A 23,173-nucleotide genomic window follows, 5' to 3' on the forward strand; every position below is an offset into this window, starting at 1 on the left:
GCAAAATTGAATTCCTCAATTTGTGCTGTGTATACATACGTGCCGCGTGTGACATGGATATCTGCGTCTCGCTGCAATTTCCGCGAGAATTTTCCTCGCGGTCTGACGTCCCGGCGCGCGCGCGCGCTCACCGAGTTTCGCGGCTCTCCTGCGGCCGTAAGTCGCGCTCGCGCGCGCTCGCACGGTTTGGTCACGTACGATGTTCCTAACTCGCGTGCTTTAATTTGCTCGATACACTTCACGGCTAGTTGAGCACACAGACATACTGCAGCACGACGGATTGTTAATTGTTCATTCATTATCGCTCTCTGTTTGGTGCAGAATGTCAGAAGGCAGCAGCGAAATCCGTTGGCTATGGCTCTTGTAGTGAAACCACAACTGCCGCCCTCCGAGCCGCCCCTGATCATCTCTTCATGGCAGCTACGGTGAGTCATCACGAGATTTATGATATTGTTACTGTACAGGCAGTTTGATAAGTGCGAAAATTCTCGGCAATTACGAGCAGATTATCATCATTAATAATAATAATAATAATAATAATAATAATAATAATAATAATAATAGCTTGGGGGGCAGAGAAGGGTGTCACCCACGTCACTGCGACCAATAGTTGATCTGTTGCGACTTTGCCTCCGCTTAGAAGTTTGTCAGGCCGAGACTTTTGAAACATCTGATCACCTTGCAGGGATCAATGTCCTTTAGTTCTGTCGGGGAGATTATTGCTTCTCCCAGCAGGTCCCGTCCTCTGCGACAAGCGGCGGGACAGTTGCAGAGGATGTGCTCTATTTCCACCGTCTCGTGGCAGAGGCGACATACATCTTCCCTTGCTTAATTATCATCATTTGTTATAAATCATTTTCCTCGAGCTAGCAATATTTTATTGAGCACAATCATGACACAGTTTCACGATGGACAAACTTGCATTTGCAACTTCATTATCTAAATAAATGAGCGCTCTTTTCAGCGTCTCTCCTCAGAGGCAGTCGCCGCAATAACGCGATAGAATAATGAGATCTTGAAGATACCGGCCATTTTTCCCGAGGTGTGACCGGCTCCGAGAGAGAGAGAGAGAGAGAGAGAGAGAGAGAGAGAGAGAGAGAGAGAGAGAGAGAGAGAAAGAAAGACGGAGCTCGTTCCGGAGTTCATTCGAAAATAGATTTCTCCGTTCGGAGAGCCGCGCGCGCGTTCTCAGTTTCGGCCGCGTCGATGCCGCGGAGCAAGAGCGATTGTTTGTTAGGTCCTGCGCCCCCGGCATATACCACGTGCGCGTGTGCACGTGCACGGGCGCAGAGGATCGCCTCTCGTCCTTTCCTTCCTTCCCCCTCATCCTCCTCACCGCCGCCGTTGTACGACCGCTCGGACAGAGTCCAGAATTCCAGACCGCCCCTTCCGGATATTCGTTTGTCGTATATCTTCGAGCCGGTCGCGCACTCCAGTACGTGCGATCGCCACGCCGCTCCGGGAGAGAAACGCGGCCGAGTCACCACTCGAGTTACGTGTGGCAGTTTAAGGACGACCGAGTCCGACCGGAGAGTCGACCTACGTCCTCCGCTTGATAACCCCCGGCGACTCGACCGGCCGGTCCCTCCTCCCTCGGCGCCTGTGGCGGACACGCTGCAACGCCGGAAGACGTAATGCCAGGTTCGAGTACCTCGTCTAAACCGCGTCGTCGTCCCCGAGTGCTCGATCCTTCTCGCCGGACCATCGGGATCCACCCGGCCGGCGTATCCTCCCCAATCGTTTGTCTTGTATAAGACGGATCTATGATATCCCGTTTCTCCCGTCAGCCTGGCGGGAGATATTCGTCGCCGAGACGCAACGAATACACTTATCGGATGATAAATCGAGTACTCGCGAGGTTCCGGATCGCGTGGCGCGGGGGAGAATAGCGAGCTGAGAAACGATATAGATAGGTGGATCCAAGCCGAGCTTCGGGAACCCGCAGTTCGTTTCTCATTTCTTTCGCCGTGTGAAAGCACCCCCTCCCTCGCCCCTATCTCGCCCTCGGAAGACGGAAGACGGACCTCGGTTGGCTCTTTTGAGTTTCAAACATTGCGTGTACATTGCGGGAGTCTGTGTCTCTCACCATAGTTTATACATATCATTTGCACGATATCATAATTTCTGTACAATTTTACACACATAAAAGTCGCTCTCTTTTATTTGAAAATAAAATCGCTATCTCTCCTCCTAAGTGGCCCGCGTACAAAAGGCACAAGATATCAGTGTGATTCATCGGTCGCTTGAAAAATCGATCGCAGATCGCGAGTCGAGGAGTCTCGCTGTGTAGGCGCATTCCCTCGGAGATGCGTACATCGAGATCAGCCGCACACCATTACACCGGCGCGCGCGCGCGCGCGCGAGGCGCTTAATGGTGGAAGCGACGCAAAATGAAAGGGCCGTAAAGAGAGACACGACTTCGCGTTTAGGGTGGCTGAAATACGCGTGTGTCGATGCACCGGGGTGTGGGTGTAATTGTAGCGAGGGCTGCGCGTTCGAATCGCGCCGACTTTGCTGAATGTGCGGTGGCGCTTCGATTAATAGTTATTGGTTTCGTTGCCGGTTGCGGCCGCTTCCTCCTCGGCTTGCTTTTCTCTCCTCTCCCCCACGTCCGTGACGGAGCGCCGACCGCATCGGCAGCTCCAGATAATATTAATCGCTCTCGAATCGCGCCGCGACACGCGCGGCTCGAGCGCAGCTGCGGGTGCCCGCAGGCTGCGAAGGAGCCGATACGGGTGTATCGGGAACAGCACCCGCGCAATTACGCCTTGGTGCCGGTGCGAGCGAGATTCTCGATCTCGTGTATTAATATATATATCGTGTCGCGTCGGTGACTGTATCTTTACGAGTGACGAGGTACACGCGATCAGTTTCCTCGCACAGATCCGCTCTCGGTATGTTTATCGCGTTCGCGCGCACCGCGAACTCTTGCTGCGCCGGAGATATATTATTGAGAATTCGGGCAGCCAAAATAAATATTCGTAAACGCGGATCTTTCCCCTGTACGATTGACGTCTCTCTCGAGGCACGAAATATGAAGAAATAAAAATTTACGGAAAATTGAATTGCCGCGATGCCTCGATGCGGGCTTCAAAAGTAATTGATATCCACCAACGACGAGAATATCAAAGAACGGCCGTATCGGCCGTACAGTCTGCGGGTAGCCGTTAAGGGTGGGTGGTAGCTCGTTGCTTTCATCGTCGATCGCCAATCCCCCTTGGCGAAGCAGTTTCCTCTTCCCCTCCGCGGTTGTGTCGGCGCGAACCGGAGATAATACTAATCGTTCCCAAATCGCATCGCGATTCATCGTAAACGCAAGCAACTCGGGGATACGTCTATAACGATGGGGACAGCCGCTATCGACCAAGGCATTCGTTCGCATCGCGAATGCGGGGGTGACTGGTTACCCTGGTATTCGCGTATTGCGTCAGTGTATCTCGTCTGGCGTTTATCGCTAGTCGATAACGCGTGCGACACGCACTTGCGCCAACCGAATTTTACGTCGTCACGAGCCACTCCGAGGTCGCTGGCGGGTTTGTAAAGAGTGAAAAATGCACTCGCGACATTGCCGAGCTTTTCCAATGACGCAATCGGGAGATGGAAGCTCTGCATCCATCGATTCGCCTGATTAACGGTAGTCACAAAATAAAAATCCATTATTTCAATTTAAACTTCCGTTTCTACGTTATCTCTGCAAATCCCGTCCAACTTGAAAGACCAGTAGGAAAATTTCGAGATGTAACACTACGTAACTGTATAGACATTTATAACGGCTCCGAGTCCTGCGCTATAAGCATTTTGTAGAAAACAGATATTTGTGATTATTTAATATTTGATTATCTCAATGTTCCACCTGCCTTCAATTTTTATTCTTAATTTTAACAATTTTTTATTAGCATTTGAAATTTCGATAAGCATTCGGAAGCGTGACCGGTGGATTACATTAAACTTTAATTTTGGCGCAATAACGAGGGGGGCTAAGAAGAAGAGAAAAGGCGACGTAGGCAAATTTAAGGTGGGATATGCGGCGCAAGAGGAACATTATTAAATGCATAAATTTACACACGCCGCAGTTTCAAGAGAGCGTAAATTTGGATCCGGGTACTTGCGATATATGCGACATTCCTGTTAAGTTGGATCATATCGAAGACGCGGAATGTTTCGAAAATGTTTTTTTGCGCAGTCTCTCGGCCGCAGAATGTACGTGTTGCTCGCAGACGGGCAATAACAGTTACCACGCCTATTGTTTTGGTACTATCGTGCGTCGCGTACTTGTCCGTGACCGCGCATTACGACTCGAGCCGGCGAACTGCGCACACACCGCGACGCAAAACGCATAACGTTGGTGAAGTCGGCCATCATTTCCGCGGACTCTTGAAGTGTTTAATTGGATGGCTTGCGCAGCATCGCGTTATCTAATATACGTTTCTCCGGTCGAGTCGTATTTTACACGAGTGTCAGTGCAAGTGCCGATGTCAGTGCCAGTGGCCACGAAGGAATATCCGGAAGGAGCAGCCGAAGGCAGGATGCTGGATCGAAGAGCCGAGACGGAAGACGTAGATCTCTGAGACGTGGGTAACGGTACGTCATATATTTACAGGTATGTTAAGCCACTTATCGCGCGGAATGTATGTTGAAAGAAAATGAAATGATCCAATTCGATGTTCGCTCAAACTCGGTCCTACTACGGCGACTAAGAGCGAATCCTCGCGGTCCTTCGAGCCCAGCGCTCAAACTCGATCCTTGAGACCGAGACGTGAATTCTCAAAACCAGAAATTTCATTAAATAACGACTAACAATGTACTCGTCGAGAGCAAAGAGATACTCGAAGCGAAATTTTGAGACTATTCCGAGGCTGGCATTCGTAGTATCACGTCGTGATTCCATACACTATACATTACTTAATATTATAACAGAGCCTCGAATAATTTTACAAACGTAACTTTATGAGTTTTGCGAATATCATTCGTCCACTTGTATATTTATTTTATACAAGAAACATTGACTCAGTCAATCGAATAATAACGATACATGAATACGAATCTCTCATTAGTTATATACTTTCGATCGAAGATCGTGAAGGATTTACGACTACGAGTACCGGCCCAAGTTTCGCACGTGCTAATTTGCGCTTTTAATAACGCTCATTGAGCACCTTCAATATCTGTCAACATGTTTTGATTTCTACTTATTCTTGTTATTGTATTGATTTTGAATTTATATCTTCGTAAATATTTTACACACAGCTGCTCTTTTTAGGGCAAAGGAATTCTTTCTCTTCGCTCCTTTCTCTTCGCTCCTTTTAATCCTCAAATTCTATTGATATTTCCAACGCCAATAAGAAAAAAAAAAAAACAAACGGAAAGATTATGAAAAAATAAGATATTATGTTTTACTCACTCATTACTCATTATTTATCCATATTAATTATTTAATATTCGCTAATCGCATGTATCCTACCTGCGCTACGCAAAGATATTTTTCTTATCGAAATAAAAAACAAAGATTAAATACAGGATAGAATTATCGAGAGATAACCGAATATTAAATAATCGATTTCTGCGAACGTCAACATGAAAAAAACGCAGTAAGTACACTTGTGACCTCAAGGTAGGACAAATGTCGAGACATTAGCTTGTGCAGCCAATGTCTCGATACCTGCCGTTCTGATCTTTCAAGTTCAACGGAATTTTCAGAGTTAATACGTTGACTCCCGTTTGAAACAAAAACTCAACTGGTGATTGAATTATCGAGCGTGCGACAAATAAATGTAATTCGAGGAGCACGCATCTACAGCCTCGTGTTCATCGGCTCTCTGTCGCAGCGTCGCGACTGATTTTTCAAGCGTAGTTATACCTTATATGTAATTCAACGGAAATAGTTTCGGTCACTGGTGATCGTCGAGGCACCCAACGTGTTGAGTAGAATGAAAATTCGACTCGGGTCAAGCCTTTTCTCTCGCGTTACGTCTCGGCTCTCATTCTCGGCTCTCGTAAATACGATAAAGCTTCGGGAAAAGTGTTCCGAGCGAAGCCTGATATTGGCCTAAGAAGCTTGACAAGGTTGAGGGAATAAGAAGGAATAATTAGACATCGCGTTTTTGCCGGGACAGCCGCGGGTAAGCACTTTCTCTTGCAAATAATGGGGTGGGCGCATAAAAGGGGGAGCGGGAAGCAAGGTGGGGGAGGGGGGGGGGAAGAAGGGGGGTCAGACATAAATATTCAGCCTCTAATCGAGCGCCTCGCTCCGCCATGCCGTCGTTAATTTTCCGTAAAGGCCGATGAAGAGAGTAAAAAGTTAAGGCCGAGTGTATCGGAGAGTGTAAAAGCGTAGACGCTGTAACGAGCAACGCGGAGGCCCTTCCGGTTACTTTTCCGTCGAGTTATTGCGCCCGGGCTCTCGCGATCGTTAAAAGGTAAACGAGCGGACGGTTCTTTTCGCGAGACGATGCTTTATCGCTTTATAAGTAGTCACGATGAAGTAGACAATCGCGAAGGCTGTTGCAGCTCGTCTCATCGTTCGCAGTTGAAGTGTACCTCCTCCTAAGACCCGTTTGTGCGCGAACGTTGATCGGGGGGGGGGGGGGAGGGCGGGGAGCAGCCGCGGATATAAATTTCCTGCTTCTGTCTGCATCATAGAGGAATAGATTATAGATAGGGGAATATAGAGATCATACAGAGAGAGAGAGAGAGTTGTAAAATTTCCAGACGGCGACGCGAGTGTTCAATCGCGCAGCCGATGAAACTGCCGATCTCGGCAGAAAGAGAGCAAATTCTCTTTGCAAATTCGAGAGAACGTAACGTCGACGTTAATCTGAATTTCATTTAGCCAGCCGCCACTTTTCCCTTTAACTGACATTTTCGGCTAGCTCGCTGCTTGTATCGATGTGTACTTGAGATTCGCGAATATAGAAGCGACGGCTGATCGTGGACGGATCTCGTGGTATAAGATGTAAAACAGCATAGCGAATTAGCCGTGCATTTGAATCTCATTCTGTTTGCGTTCCGAATAGCCGTGCTAAGCGAATCGTGCCTCTAATTTTAAGGCAAAGCAAACTTGACGTTTCTATGCCGTTGGTTTTCATTAAGAAGCCGGGCGGCAAGCAAATGTAACCGACTTGCCGTGCTTAGCATTCAGCCCTGTCCCTATCGCTTGGTTTGCTATAAGTTTCCGCCGGTCCAGCGACCCCTTCGTAACCTTCCTCTCTCTCTCTCTCTCTCTCTCTCTCTCTCTCTCTCTCTCTCTCTCTCTCCTCTCTCCTCTCTCCTCTCTCCTCTCTCTCTCTCTCTCTCTCTCTCTCTCTCTCTCGTTGCGTCCCGGCCTCGGAATGGTACGCGCGGAGACGATAAAAGCGATATGCAAACGAGACACGTGCGTCGCTTGTCCCTAATTAATGTGTCAATTGAAACCGCCGGCTCGCGTCGCTGACATTTTTCACCCGCGGCCGCCCTGAATTACCGTGTCAACATTGCACGACTAAATTATACTTTCGCATTTATTTACTCGGGCTGTCCACGCGCGCGCGCGCGCGCGCGGTATTCATGGCAATCACGACGATAATATATTCCGCTGCTCGCCAAAGAGAACGATAGCGACAACGCGTTCAATCTCTCTCGAGTGCACTCTCGAGAATCGCGCGCGCGCGCGCGCAAGTAATAACGATAACGAGACGGCCTGAAGCAAGAGCGGCGTAAAGAACACGCGGAACTCGACTTCTTATCGCGAGAATTCGTTGCTCCTCGCATTACTCCGTGGTAAGGCAAATGTTTCGAGACACAGGTCGATGCTGGAGGTGTGCGCACATCGGCCGGAAACGAGCGCGGGCGAGAGCCTTTGAGAGTGTTCCTCGCGTGTTCCGCTCGTTTCTCATTAGTTAGTTTTTTCGTGGCGCGCGGCGGCGGCAAGCTCCAGAATCCGGGCCGGCGCAAAGTAAACGCGCCAACAATTTTGCGCGGTACACACGCGCGGTGGGTGCATTAGCGGAGTCTTAAATACCGCCACGTGGCTTCACGCGGAATGCTCAAGTGGCTTTGGCCGTCTCAGCTCCGCAAGACCTTTCTCCACGCCCCCGCATTCGCTCGCGTGTCTGTTATACACCACGCCAGCTAGCCAGCCAGCCAGCTAGCCAGCTAGCCAGCTGCTAGCCAGCCAGTTAGCCAGCCAGCTAGCTAGCTGGCCGGCTAGCAGTGCGCGCGTATCCGGGGAAAATGGAATAGAGAGATTTCTGACCTCTTATCCGCTCATTGCGCTATACTCGCCGCGGAAAAGGAATCGGATTCGCTCCGCGCCCGACCGAATTTCCTGCGTTAGCACCGACTTGGCCGCTCTCGCGATACCATGGAAGCCAATGAGGCGAGTTCTCCCGCGGAATCGCACGAGAGATAAAGTAGTGAACTTCTCCTCCAACTTCGAGGGATTGCTCGGTTTTATGTACGTCCGACGCTCGCTTCGTTTTTACACACGCCAAACTTGGGCGAGATATCTCCGAGAGCGGCGACTGTCACGGATACGCGCGCGTACGTGACGCTTTTTCCTCGTGTATTTAGTATCTTGTCCAAAGAGACGGGACACGTCGAGATGGAGTTGCCGTTAGCTGAGTTGGCTAAAATCCGCGATATATATATACACATGACTCGCGAGAATATAAATTTCCAATATAAATTTTTCAAGCAGCTTACCATCGCCAGGCTCGAAATAAATCATCGGCGCTTTGTTCTATGGTTTTCCTTTACGGAAAATTATGTTACACGGTAGAGTTTTCCGTTTATAATGCTCTTTTCCTCGTTGCAACGAACAAGTTATCCTCTTCGGTAGAGGCAGACTCGAGAAATAAGAATGGGAAGGGAGAGAAGGGGGCTACGGTGTAGACGGTGTACGAAGTGGCAAGAGGCGCGGAGAGAGAAGGAGCGACAGAAGGAGAGGAGCTTTGTGTTACAGCCCACAACAATGCCGGTGATGGCAAGGGTCGCCCTCTCAAACGATAGTCAAGCCGGTGCACAATGGCCTGCAGTTTATCGGGCTTTTATTATTCCTTCGTCGAAATAACGCCACTTACCGCGCACGTCGAGTGTCCAAATATTTGCTTTTTATCCGGCAAATATTAGAGCCTCTCCTCCTCTAGTGCTCTAAATTAAGCCGCGCGCGGCCTATCGCCGTGGCCGCGCCGCGCCGCGCTTCGCGGTTAATTTTTAATTCCTCGTCCCCTCCGCCCGCGGAGTCGTTACCACCTCCCCGGCGCGTCTCGCGTGCGTCTCAGGTGCGGCCGAATAATGTCGCTGTGGCATCCGCTCAAAACACGCTATGCTGCACATATCGAGAGCTTAACTTGACAACGGAATTGACCATGTACGCGCCGCTCGTTTACCTTCTTTTTCCGTCTTAAAGCGTGCACTTAGTTTCGCCCGTACTTGCCGAGCCGATCCGAGGAGCGGAGTCTCGAGTTCTCAGCCCCGTAAATCCTTTAAGTGTCTCTCCGCTTTTACCACCCAACCCTTGGACCATAGATAGCGGGCCTGGGTCGGCTGGAGGAGGAGGAGGTAGTGGTGGTGGTGGTGGTGGTGGTGGTGGTGGTGGAGTCGGTGGAGGGACGATCGCGGGGCGGGCTACTTGCGCAGTAGTTGTACCATTTTTCTTCACGTACGTCCAGCCCGGCTTATCCCCGTATCGTTTCCGCGCTGTAGTCGTTCTCTCACAATCAGAAGATTAGACGATAGTCATCCCGGTGATGAAGCCGCCCGGAGAAATAAAGTGAAGCCCCTTGTTCACGACATGCGAGACATCATCCCCTCCTCCCGGAGGGAATGCGCTCTGATGCGTCCGGCGTGTGCAGCTACGATGTAGCTTGTGTGTTGGTACGGGCGAGTAAACACCTCGGTGCGATACATAGCCGCGAGTGTGGGGCTCTGACGAGTACACGCGTATCGCAAGATTGAGACGATTAATTACGCGCGACGGAGGATTGATTACCGCGGGATGTAAATAAATAACCGGCCGACTCTCCGTTACTTTGATACCGTACATCGTCCGTCCGAACCGTGATGAATCTCGCTTCGCGGATCTGATAAAATACTTCAAGTCTCGCCGTGAGATCGCTGTTATTTAAACTCGCGCGCGCGCGCGCGCGCGCGTGGCCGGATTCAATTTTGCATTTCTCCGAAACTTTATCGCGACCGTGCGCCGTAATCGCCGAATTACCCGGCGCCGAGTATTACAAGATCGCGGGGAACGATATGCCCGCGCGAAATTCCCCGCCTGGGGAAAAAATGGACTCCGAATTCGCCGAGGAATGCACATCGTTAGCGCTCTGTATATACACGATATATTATATACACACACACACACACACACACACACATATATCGTGGCCAAAGGATCGATACCTTGTACATCGTCCGACGCTGGGCTAACTCTCGCAAATACCGCAGTAAGACCTCGTAATATAATCATCGGGTAAAAACTTCGGCGCGAGGTTGCACTATTTGAAAAGTTAAAGGGTAGTCACTACCGCAAACTGCGCCCGGATTTCCGCATTAATTAAGGGCGAGGAGTTTCTCCGTCGGGCGGCACCCGGGCGAACGGGATTACTGTGCCGATACAAGAGGCGGTCTTTGAAGGACCCTCTCTTTCTCTCTTCCCCCCCCTCTCTCTCTCTCTCTCTCTCTCTCTCTCTCTCTCGACGAGCGGATATCGCGGTGAGAAATAATTGTGACGCCCGACGCGAACGTATTTATACGAGCCTACCGCGCTGCGTTTCCCCGCGCGCCGACACGCCGCGTTACTTTGTAACGTCTCCCCCTAACGATGCTGCTCGTTGATGGGCATGCCGTGATGTTGATGGTAGCAGCAATGATGCTGCTGTTGCTGTTGTCGCTGTCGCTAGCGCTGTGCCGGTGATGCCTGCCGTGGTGTTGCTGCCGGTGCCGGCAGAGCGGACGCTCCGGTCGTCGTGATTGTAATATAGGTCAACGTTTACACAGCTGCTTTAAGCTGGATTTACTGAAGAGCTTTCGCCGTGCGCCACGCCGACCGGAGCAAACTGGGACGGCAAATATCTATTTTTTTTCTATCGTACATTCGTACGCCGTGCGCGCCTCTCGCTCTCTTTCGCGCTCTCTTGCCTCCTGCTCCTCTCGCTTCCCCACTTGTCGCCGTGCGTCACTCCACGTACGCGCGCACACTGATTATCCTCCCGTTCTTTTCGGGATAATCTGCGGGAAAGACGATCTAACCTCCGACACCACCGCGTCTCCCTCTCTCTCTCTCTCCCTCTCTCTCTCTCTCCCTCTCTCTCTCTCTCTCTCTCTCTATCACTCTCTATCACTGCAGATCGAAATTACGCCGCGCGAGCTGTAACGACCTTTCCCTCAGCGCGGTCTCGACGCTGTTTACCACCTCCGCCGGCGGGCCTCTCCCTCGCCGCTCGCTTTCTCGACGTGGAATTAGCTCCGACAGGACCGTCAGTTTAAGTCGGACGAATCTCCGGCGCTCGTCGGATTTAATCCTCGGATCAACGCTGTTTAGGATCGTTACGTCGTTGCATCGGGCCGCCTCCGAGCGAGCCTCCGAGCGAGCGTGGGCTGTCAATTAAAATAACACAATCGATGATCCAAATCCGCTCGGACGGAGCACAAGCTGCGAGGCCCTAATTACAATCCGAACCCTCGCTACTCGAAAGCAAAAGTCCTTTTGTCGTATCGGCCGCGATCGCGCGTTAACCACGTTTAAGTATGTAATCACGCAGAGGGACAGAAAAAGAGAGAGACAGATAGATGGGCGCGCGCGCGCGCGCGTGAGAAAGAGGCTATCCCGACGCTGATAACGCGGGCTTTATCGATCGGGATAAGATAGGGGATGCTGTGTGTGTCAGTGTGTGCGTCGCTTTGAAACCTGCGTCGCACGGCTGACACGCAGGCAGCGCGAGCGCTACGTGTCGCAAACAGAACTCCGGTGCCGTCTTCAAAGGCGTCACCGCTGCCTCAATTTACGCTGCCGATGCTTAGTTTGTCTCGCGGATTGCGATCTTACTGCTGGAGAGTCTCGCGAGATGGATTGGACCGGCCGCAGAGGGCGAGCGTTAGCTGCATTTGCTAAGTGATTAATCCCCTCGAAAGCGGGTCACGCGAGATATATTTAAGAGCCTCTTTCCGCTGCCTCTTTTCTCGCGCGCGCGTGCGCGCGCGAGACTTTTCCTCCCACCCCGACTCGCCCTGTGAAGGCGAAAGCACGCGAGGGAATGTCAGCGGGCCATATCTCGGAGCGTTAAACAACGTGTTGATAGGTGGGATATCAGACGCTGACTCGCTCGACTCTCGAAACTTTCTCGTCTTTCTCGCGCGACTTTGATGACTGAAGTTTGGTCATCCATTTTACATGGATACTCTTCGGAGGCAGCCCCCGGCATAACGTGCTGTACGCGCCGCGTTTTATGAATCACGCGAGTTAATGAATAACACTCGGCGCGAGTGGGCGCGCGCGCGCGCGCCCACCCCTCTCTCTCTCTCTCTCTCTCCCTCGTCGCTCTGCTCGGCCTCGCTATTAAGCGTAAAGCTGCGCCGCAAGTGCTTAAACCGAGGCATTTGTCAACGGCGCGCGCGCGATCGATGTTGCACGTAAATAACGAGACACTAATGAGAACACTCTCCTGACGCATCGTTTCTCCTCGCGCGCGAGCCGCTTCACTTCTTCTTCAGTCTTCCTCTTTTCCCCTCTCTCCCTTTGCCCTCTTCGTCGCGCGGGCGCCGTCGAGCGTTAGAATAAAATACAACATTGTTCCGATTGTTTCGACCAAACCGGCGACACGCGTAGCGATGCGTGTACGTGCCTGCATTCTGGAGAGAAAGAAAGAGAGAGAGAGAGAGAGAGGGGGGGGGGAGAGAGAGAGAGAGAGAGAGAGAGAGCAATCCCGTGAATTTCGTCAACGAGACGAGCAACAAACATTCTAAATGTCGCCGTTGCTCGCCCGTTCCTCTTTATTCCCTTCGTCCCGGCCGTGCGCGGCAGTAATTCGAAGGGAAACGCGGACGGGTGGTGTCTCGAGCGCCATTATCAGGTGGTGCATTCCCCGAGCTTGACTTCGGTGCGGTAGCAGCGGCAACGGGGGACGGTTTCTTTTCAGGACGTACTATGAGAAATTCTAACTAGCAAAGTTTCCCCGGCGCGAAAACGGGAACGCGCCGCGGATAGGGGAGGTGGAAAGCGCGAGGTGGGTGCGCGGGGGCGGGGTGGGCGGGCGAGGGAGGGAAAGCGACGGCGGAGAAATAGTCGGGATGAAGGAAGGAAAGAGCAGTTGACAACTTTTTAATCTCATTGGGATCTCATTGGAGCCGCTCTCGTTGTTCCAACGAGGCGAAACTCCGGCTCCGCGGCAAACAAATTTCGTCCCCAGCTACCTCCGGCAATCACACTAACGTAAATACACGCAAGGTTTTGTTCTCCTCGGCTGTCCACGAGCGCGCGAGCCCGTTAAGGATCAATAAAATATTTCAATCTGCGCAGGATGTCGTGTCTGCCCGGTCTGCCGCACGGTCATTCCTCGCTCCTCCGCTCCTTAAGCCCGTTGCGGGATCGCGCGACGACAGATACGCGGCGCGTTAATGAGGACGGACGAATTACTCGCGTCGATATATGTGTCCCCGTGAGGACGTTTCCGCGCGAGGATTTCGCGCCGTCGCGTCGTTTTGGCTCCGCTTTATTATTTAATCCTCCGTGATTTAACCGCGCGCGCGCGCGCGGGTAACGCTCGTCTTGCTCGGACAGTTAACGCGGCTTCGGCCACGAGAATGCCGCGAGAGAATATCGCGCGTCCGCGAAACCGCGATGCGGGTAGACCGCTCGCGCCGAACCTCGGCGAGAGAACGACGTCGCTCTCTCGTCGGCCGGCGCGATTAAAGGGGCGAACGGAATTGGATGCGAAGTAGTTGTGATCCACGGGGGAAGAAGGATGGGAAGGCGCAGGGAGGAAACGACGACTTTCATATTCCCACTTTTCGTGCCCTCCCCGCCGGCTCTCCTACCCTGTCTTTTACCCTCCACTGGTTCTCACTTCCACCTCGCATATTCTTTCCGGAGTTTCCAGCGGCCGAAATCGCGCGCGCGCGCGCGCGCTTCTGCTGGAATATGCGGGTGTGCGGCAGGCAACGCGTGCGTAGCGTGATCGATAACTGTGACGCGCGTCGGAGGGTCGAATCGCGGAGCCCGTGTGTTTGATTTCGCTTTTGCAACCGAGGGGACGTCGACCCTTGCATTAATAAATTGATATTTGCGCGACTGTTCAATATTAACCCCTGCGATACGGCAAGCCACTGTAGCGCCGCGGCGCGGGCCTCATATTTTTCAGCGATCTACCCTTTGACGTGCGTACGAACGCAGAGCTTCTACCTCAAGGACCGTACAAGTCGTTGAAAAGCCACGCCGACTGCAAGGGTTAATGAAAAACAAGGGGAAATAATGGCACACTTTCCTCCACGAGGAGATCACATTGCGTAAACGCGGAGATAAGCACGGAGTCAGTGGTTCCATTTACGGCGGTGTAATTGCGAGTGAATTAAAGAAAAAAGAATTAAAAAGAAAAGAGAGAGAGAGAGAGAGAGAGAGAAGGAGGGAAAAGATAAAAAGAGAAAAGAAACAACAACGACGAAGTAAATTATCGCGGTGATACGGGTCAAACGCGCAAAAGTTGACCCGGGAGCGATAGAAATCATTTTTGGCCGATACGTCGCGACCGCTCGTTGGCGAGAGAAGGCCGGCGGGGGGAGTGGAATAGAGGAAGAGGGGAGAGAGGGCATTCGGTGCGAAAATCGATAGCGGCGGAGCCGCTCGATTTAGACTGATATCGCGGTGGGAAGGGATAATATATGGTAAAGCCGAACGAGTACGGGCACGCATAAACGATAACCCCAGCCCCCCATTCCTATCTGACTGTTTGCATCGGGTGCACGCGTGTCTCTGTCGTGCGTGTGCGCGAGTCGCGAACGCGGTGTGTAACGCGATTTACATACCAATTAAAGTCCCCCGCCCTCGCCGGTCGCCTCCCCGGCTCGCCGCGCCGCCCCCTCGCCCTCTCGGTCCGATTCTCGAAGCGGCAATGAAATTTCCGCGAAACGTCGCGCGGTCATATAATGAGCAATTTACATAAGTTTATACGACTCCGACAATGCGCGTGCTCGCTCGCGCCGCAAAATGGCGCATTTTTGCGCTCGGCGATCGAGAGAATAAGGAAAACCGCGCTCGATCGCCGACGACGACGGCGACGCGACAGACGGGCGCGGCGTTATAAAATCGACGATAAAAGCGCTCTACCGCGTCGGAGAGGCCGCGCGACGACTTCCATCGGTAGGTAATTCGTCCGCAGGGAAGCGACGCGTCTGTTTTCGTTAAGCGTCGTTTCCACCATCACGCGCGACTCGCGATCGCAGAAACGTCGCGCGAACGTCGCCGCGGCTCGCAATGTCGTCGTCGTCGTCGTCGTCGTCGTCGTCGTCGTCTCTACGTCCGTTGTGCTTGGACGCACGCGACGGGCGTTAACTTTCGGGACTCCCCCCCTCGGGAACGTAATGTTTCGTGTTTGCCCTCGTTAGCCCCGCGGAAACGGCAAGAAAGTTTCCGCTCGCTCATTTTTGCGCGGAGCGATCGTCTTCGCCGTATAACCTGCGTACCGGTATTATGCAAACGCGAACTAAGTATTCCTGTTCGAGAGCTTTTCCGAGGGACTCTTTACCCGCTGGTAATACTATGCGAGACGATCCCCGAGGCTCGTTCATGTATCATTCATGCGTCGGCCTCCGCCGGGGGTTACTCAGCCCGACGAAATGTGAAGCCCCGGGTTTACACAGATCCCCAGGCCCGGCTGACTGCCGGTTCATTACAGTTCCGCGAGTTTTAATTTATCCACTCGACCGACCGCTGGTCACTCGACCCTTTCCCTGCCCGCCCCCCACTGCCGTCGTTCGTGTCTACCGCTAATAGATCGGTAGTACGCGACAGTCGACAATCGACGCGTATTTCGGCCGTTGTAACACGACGAATCGTGCAATTTTCCACGGCACGGATCCTCGCGCTCCCGCGGAGAAGAGGAGCGCTCCCGCTGCGGCTCCGCCGCTGTTCGCAGCGTGGTGGAAAAAGCTCGCGCTCGAATGGATGAGACAACAATGTCGCATCGATCATTTTTCAGATGTTCATCATCGCGTTAAAGTGCGACAAACGCGTTAACCATCTGATTGATCGTCACTCGCGCTCAGCGCTCTCTCGTCTCTCGTACGCGCCGCGTACGAGAAATAGGTACGCGCGTCGGCGAGCCGAGGGCACAATAATCCGTTGCCCGGCCGGATTCACCGTGGCACGGAAACGCGGTGTGTAAGAAAGGGAGAAGGTCGGGAGGATTCACAGGCGACACGGAGAGTATCGATGGTATTTCGGTCACGTATAGACGGCTGAGCGCCACCCGCTACGATAGGCCGCGTGGCACTGGATAATAGGAACTACATACCGCATTATGTACACGTGCCGGCCCCGTAGCGTTATATACCTTTAACGCTCCCGCGAGAATTATTATGGCATTCGAAAGTTTCCATTCGGGGATCACCCGGCCATAAAGATCGTCCGCAATGAGCGCGCGAATTGCCGCCATTCTTGTAGTCGCGATACAGACGGAATATGTGAGCCCGCCGAGGCGGGACTTGATTCCTCTTCTCCCCCCTCCCTCCTCCTCGTCCTCCTCCTCCTCCTCCTCCCCTTCCCCCCGCCCCGCGCCGCGGCCGGTGCGAAAAAGCGCGATTCTCGGCAAACGCCGTGGGCGCGCCTGTGACTTTGAGCCCGCGAGCCGCAATCAAGATACGCGCGTTACAAACGCCCGGGAATAAAAATACATCCGTCGCGAGAAGCGCATTCGACTGTGCATACGCGAAAGACGGCTCTCGGCGGCGTCGAGGAAAAAGGGGAAATGAAAAACCGCGAGATCCGCCGCGCTCGGGTCGGACGGTGTCTCTCCTCGGAGCGCACCGGGGGTCGCGCGACGTTCTCTCTGAAACTACTCTCGGTGTTTCGCTGCTTTTTATGATTTCTCATCTCATTGAACTTTGGTTCGTTTCACTCGATTTCATGTCGCTGTGTCGCTTGCTGCGACGGCTATTTTAACGTGACCATTAACTCGCGGGATATACTCGCGCCCGGGCAATTAGGAATTTCGCAAAGGAACGACGCCCGACGGGGACCGTTCGTTAAGGAAAAATCGGCTCCGAGAGCTTGTCGAGCGCGCCTCGCTGTCTTGCACGCTTCGCGAGTAACTCCGCGAGTCGCGTATTGTACTTTTGAGATGCTCCTTTCTCTTTCTCTCTGTCTCTCTCGCCCTCCAGCTCATTCAAGATGGACTTTCGCGATCTTCTTGCATTATCGGCGACGACGCCAGGACAGCAGCGACAGGCGGATTTCATTATCCTGGCGCTTAATCACCGCGGCATGATCACTGGTCGAGTTGCGCTCCGCCGACATCGACCGCCGCAGCGGTCCGTCCCGGTGCAGCTTACGTTTCCTCCTCCTCGTCTTACGTCCTCTCTTTCTCTCGCTGTCGTCTCTCCTCTCTCTCTCTCTCTCTCTCTCTCTCTCTCTCTCTGTCTTATTCTCTCTCTCTCTCTCTCTTTCTCATTGCTGTCGACCACCCCCATGAGGAACTTACTCCTGCAACCGGCTCTAACCCTGATAATTTACGGCCGCGCGTCGCCTCGGGGGGGAATTAAATATGTCCGGGAACCGAAATCCGTTTCGGAGCAGCGTCGCACGCGCGGCAACTTTCCGATAAGCCGATGGCCGTTTTAACTTTTCTTTAACTGAGAGATTGAATTTCGTCTTGGTTCTATTCTCTCTCCCACCTGTCCGCCTCGAAAATCGCTCTCTTTCTGTCCTTCTCTCATTGCCCGTTTCTTTCTCCTTCTCTTTCTTTCTCCTCCCTCTTCTCTTGCTCTCTCTCTGTGTGTGTGTGTGTGTGTGTGTGTGTGTGTGTGTGTGTGTGTGTTCGCGATTATCATAGTTGCGCGACTCGACACGATGGTTTTTATCGGACGAGTTCTATCGGTCAGTATTGGTAACGAGGCGGATTGTCTTCCGGATTAAATCGCGCCGATGTGCTCGGGATTAGAAATTAGAGAATCCGGAAGAAATTGCCACTCGATAAAATGTTCCTGCGCTTGAAAAACTCAACTTTGCGTTCCCTTTGCGTTCGTGGCCGAGGAGAAACTGCGCGACTTCTTCCGAGCTACTCTCCGCGCGTACGTACGTTTTCATCTCTCTCTTTTTCGTTCGGTCACCCCCCTCGCCCCTTTCTCTCTTTCTCTCTTATCTTTCCATCTATTTTCCTCTTTCCTTCTTTCTTTTCCTTTTCTTCACTCTCTACGCTTTTCTATTCGCGTAACGCTCGGAAACTTTTGGGGAAAGGTATACGACCATTGTTATCCCGCCACTCAGCGGAATTCCCTCGAAAATCACGGCGGATCGCGGATTTATGTTACCGAGCGAGAGTGAGAGCCAGAGAGAGAGAGAGAGAGAGAGAGAGAGAGAGAGAGATAGAAAAGAGGAGAAAGAGGAAAGGAAATGACCGGTTGAGGCAATGGAATGACTTCCCTCTTGAACGTTCTATCTTTATCTGCTTTATTTGCGTCGAGAGAACTTCACAATCGCGCCCGTGCGAATGTTTATTCTGCTTGAACGTAGCTCGATGCGCGATATGTAGAAACACCGTCGGCGGCGGTTTATTTTTTCTCCTGTCGGAGCGCCGGCCTAACGAGCCGCTGTGGCTCGTCTCTAAGCGGCCCGCGCGTTTTGTATCCAACGTCGCATTTGTTTCTTTCTTAACGCGAGAATCGCATCTGTGAACGTGCGCGTTGAGAATGAGAATTAGCGCGCGATCGACGATGCCATTTGCAAGGCAAACAGTGAGCGCGAGCGCGAGCGCGCGCGCGCGCGCGCGAACTTTAAAGCGAATCGTAATTTACTTTTACACTTTGCAACGGGTATTAGCGTTACAGGTAGTGGCGTTTATGTAAAATTAGTCGCAACACGAGTGACATATTCATTGATTAACATTAATATGCCGTTATTAATTATGCAATAACCGTGCGACGATTAATGCGCCGCGGACGGAACAAATAGCATTATTGCCGTTTGTAACTTGGCCTACGCGCGGCGATAATTAATTTATTTTGATTCTTCTGCAGAGCGGGACTAGCTACGCCGGCTGAATATAATCGCGGTTGTAGGTATTACTTCCTCCGCGTGCGCGCCACGCTTCCACGATTTATTAGTGTCGTCGTCATTAAATTACTTATTCAATGCTGTCGGATCAAAGGCTCATATTTCATGTCCTGATGAAACAACACCGTCATCACAGTCATCGTCGTCGTTGTCGAGATGTAACTCGCGGCGATTATGACAGGAAGAGAGAGAGAGAGAGAGAGAGAGAGAGAGGGAGGGGGGGGAAGAGGGGGAGAGGCCGGTCTCTCGGCCGGCTATGTTGTCCTGCGCGGATTCTAAACGCGTGCACGCACGAGAGGGACGCAGCCAATTATTTTATGGCCGCTCAGCGAAAAATATTGAGCAGGCGGAATCGCGGTAGAATCTCGGAGGATCGTCGGGGAGGGCCGGAGGAGAGGCTTACGGACGGATAGGGAAGTACGAAACGAGTCGCCGGAGGACGATGGTCGACCTCGCTCGTACGTTTCACATACGACCCGATGTACGCACACGTGAGCGTACGTGCACGTATACGCGCGTATACACGAAAGTATAATTGCCGGAGGCTGCAGACGGTCGGCGAAAAGAGGAGGGAAAACTTCCTCGGAACATTCCGGCCTCCACATTGGCCGGCGAGAGGGGCTTTCCCTCTCTCTCTCTCTCCCTCTCTCTCTCTCTCTCTCTCTCTCTCTCTCTCAAGTTTTTCAGAATTTCATTGCCCGTTCCATTGTCCGAGCCGCCAACAATGGCGCGAGCGAGCGGGCGAGCGAGCGCTCACGCTGCAATTCGGGAAGGATTTCCTACCTTACGTACCTGCATCTACGATATCTTCCGTCCTGGACCGTCGGAAAGGACGGAGGATGGTACTTCACTTTTTTTTCCCTCCTCTCTCTCTCTGTCTCTCTCTCTCTCTCTCTCTCTCTCTCTCTCTCTCTCTCTCTCTCGTCCTCTCGCAGCGCAAGCCCGTGCTTTTCAATCTGCCCGTAGCGCTCGCGTGCTCGCAAGCGTTGCCACGGTAATCGCGTACATGCTGACGCACAATTTAATGCGTTATCGATTAACCGGGTGGCCCACCGTCCGCTTACGTACGTTACAGCCGTAACGTGTAACGCGCGAATGGCGGAAAAATGAAAATACGAAACGCGAGAGAGCCTCGTGCCACACATTTATTCGCCGCGCCGACGTCGGCGTCGACAAAGGCGTGCGACTGTTGCATACTACGCGGCGTTATTTACATGCAGAAATTATACCGCGGCGAAAGATCGGATCAGCGGAAGGAAAATGAGCGAGAAGAATGAGGAATGCGCCGCGGAGAGTTGTAGCGCGACGCGTGTGCGAGAGCGGAGAAAAAAGACGCGCCGTCACGGAACGTAATATTTTCCGATAGTATCGGGGGAGCGCGATTATTACGTTACATTTTTCGGGAGAGAACCTTCTCTCGGCTCTTTCTCTCTCTCTTTCTCTCTCTCTCTCTCTCTCTCTCTCTCTCTCTCTCTCTTCTGCCCCGAAGTCTCGGATAACTTCGAAAAGCATCCATTGTCTCGAATCAATGACGCGACGCTGGCGATTAACGTTTTCTCGGACATTTCGCCTCCATCCCAGGTGGCCGCTGTTTCGTAAGAAGGGCATTATATTTTCGGTCTTTGATAACGCGCGGCGGGAGAAGGAGGGAGAAGCACAGATGCTCGTGACGCAAAATATGTTTTACCGGGGCGATATCGTTTAACAGCCTTCCGTGTTCGCGGTGTAAGCAGCAATGGAAGCAGCAACTCGAGACGACGATAATATCCCTCCTCGTTGATAAACAACCGTCCTGCAGCAGTAACGATTCCTTGAATAAATGTGAGAATGGACGTGCGTTTAATAAGACGAAATATATCGCCGATCTGACTTGTGAATTTCCGCCTGCTCTCTCTCTCTCTCTCTCTCTCTCTCTCTCTCTCTATAATTGAACTTTCCGATATTTAATCGGCTGTTTTCCGCGACTTTCCACCTACCTGCAAGCTGTCACGCGCGCGGAGGGGCTTGATCTGAAAAGTAGAAGGAACGAGAGAAGATTAGAAGAGAGTAGAAACCCGCAGCACGCGCGCGCGTGTGATTTTCTACTTTTGCGAGAAGCGTCGTCCCCGTCTCGTCAAAGGCCGATAATTATATCCGTTTAAAGCGCGTTTTATTAGACGAGACTTGCGGGAGATTGCATCTACCTCGCGCTCGAATTTCCTCAACTTGCCCTGATCGCCGTAGAACCCAATGAAAAGACACGATCGCAAGGGATGATAAGGTTTAATGCGATCAGGCCGCACCCGGTGAGAATAGAGTGATTCGCGCGAGCGTGGTGTGTCCTCGCATCCTGATCGATCATAAGTACGATGTCCTCGAGAGAACAATCCGAAGAGAGATCCCCGTTAAAAACGAGCTTTTTAGATCGCGTTAAAATACCCTCACTTCGCTCGCGAGCGTTGGCCGCTCGAGTACTCTCGAGGTACATTACGACACCGCTGGATTATAACGAAGAAGCCTTTGGCGGAGCATTAATCAGCGCGAACCGTCAGACAGCTTGGCAGCTGAGCGCGGAGTCGTAGGGGGCGATTTATTCGCGTCGGTATGCGGCCAATAAAAATGCAATTAAAAGGCGGATAATGTGTTATACTGCTACTGTCGGCCGCGGCGGCGGCGGCGACGGCGGCGGCGACGGCGGCGGCGACGGCGGCGGCGACGGCGGCGGCGATGGCGCGTATAAAGGTGTCGCGGAACAAAGGCAAGAGTGAGAGAGGAGAGAATTAACCCAGTTGCGGCAAATAATACCGACGCGGGGATCTATTCTCGCGGAGCTGTTCTCGCTGGACAACGTTCAGCTCGGAATCGGCCACGTGTTTCCGTCCCTCCCGCCGCCGTCCGTCGTCTAATAAAGGCGCCGACATGCACACGCACATGCTTCTCCCTCCCTCTCTCTCTCTCTCTCTCTCTCTCTCTCTCTCTCTCTCTCCTCTCCTCCCCCTTCTCTCTCCGTGTCTGCCTTCGTAACTGCTTCGCGCTCGTGCTCGTTCGGGACGAGTAGCTATTAAAATCACAGGGAATCAACCGCGTCCGAGTTGCGATGACGAAGCTACGGTTAACGGCGCCCGTTAAATTGAATGCGGAAAGTCTCGCGGGAGCGTAACGTGCACGGTGTGCGCGTAATTAAAAATCCTTAGTTACGGGAACGCGCCATTGGAAGAGCGACTACAATGCGTCGAATGGGATATGGGTGTGTGAGCGGATTGATTGTTGAGGCTCTCCGTGGGTGTAATAATAAAGTGTCGGCCGGTGGAGTCGCGCGGATTCGCTCCGAGTAGATATTGCTCGCTTCTGACGTGAACGCTTAATTACAAATTCGAAATCTCGAAGAATATCTTGGAAGTTTGTCTGACCTTTTTTCCTCTTCTCTTTCCCCTTCTCTACCGCTACTTGCAGTGTGGTATACCACACGCTAATCGATCGGTATTATTTCCATCTCTTTCTCTCTCTCTCTCTCTCTCTCTCTCTCTCTCTCTCTCTCTCTCTCTCTCTCTCTCTCTCTCTCTCTCTCTGTCTGTCTTTCTCTGTTTTTCTCTCCGACACCGACAGTATTAAAATACCAGATATTTAATATCAGCGGCTCTCCCCTTTCGCGATTTCCCGTCTCGGGTTGCGAATAATTGATGCGAATCGCTAAGAACCGGACCCGTCAGGGGAAAATAATGAAATTGCGCAATGATCGGTGAATCGCGACGAGGGAATGGCGATCGCGCGCGCGCGAACGAGCGAGGACGCGTGTATGCGACGCGGGGGTGATATTACGCGCCCCCGACCGGAGTACGTTTTCCGCGGGCCATTGTGCGGTATCGATTACCGATGTCCGTCGTATTTAGTCGACTGGGGCCCGCAGTTTCCTCGACGGGTGCGCTATTTTCTGTTCATTGCTCGCCTTATCGC

At 52.4% G+C, this 23,173-nt stretch overlaps 1 pseudogene; it reads left to right on the forward strand.

Annotated features, from left to right (window-relative positions):
* Positions 1-358: 358 nt before the first annotated feature.
* Positions 359-23,173, forward strand: part of LOC112590758 (zinc finger protein rotund-like) — a 301,308-nt pseudogene continuing 278,493 nt past the window's right edge.

Source organism: Harpegnathos saltator, unplaced genomic scaffold (genome assembly GCF_003227715.2).
Source record: "Harpegnathos saltator strain DR-91 unplaced genomic scaffold, Hsal_v8.6 scaffold144, whole genome shotgun sequence".
NCBI classification, from domain to species: domain Eukaryota; kingdom Metazoa; phylum Arthropoda; class Insecta; order Hymenoptera; family Formicidae; genus Harpegnathos; species Harpegnathos saltator.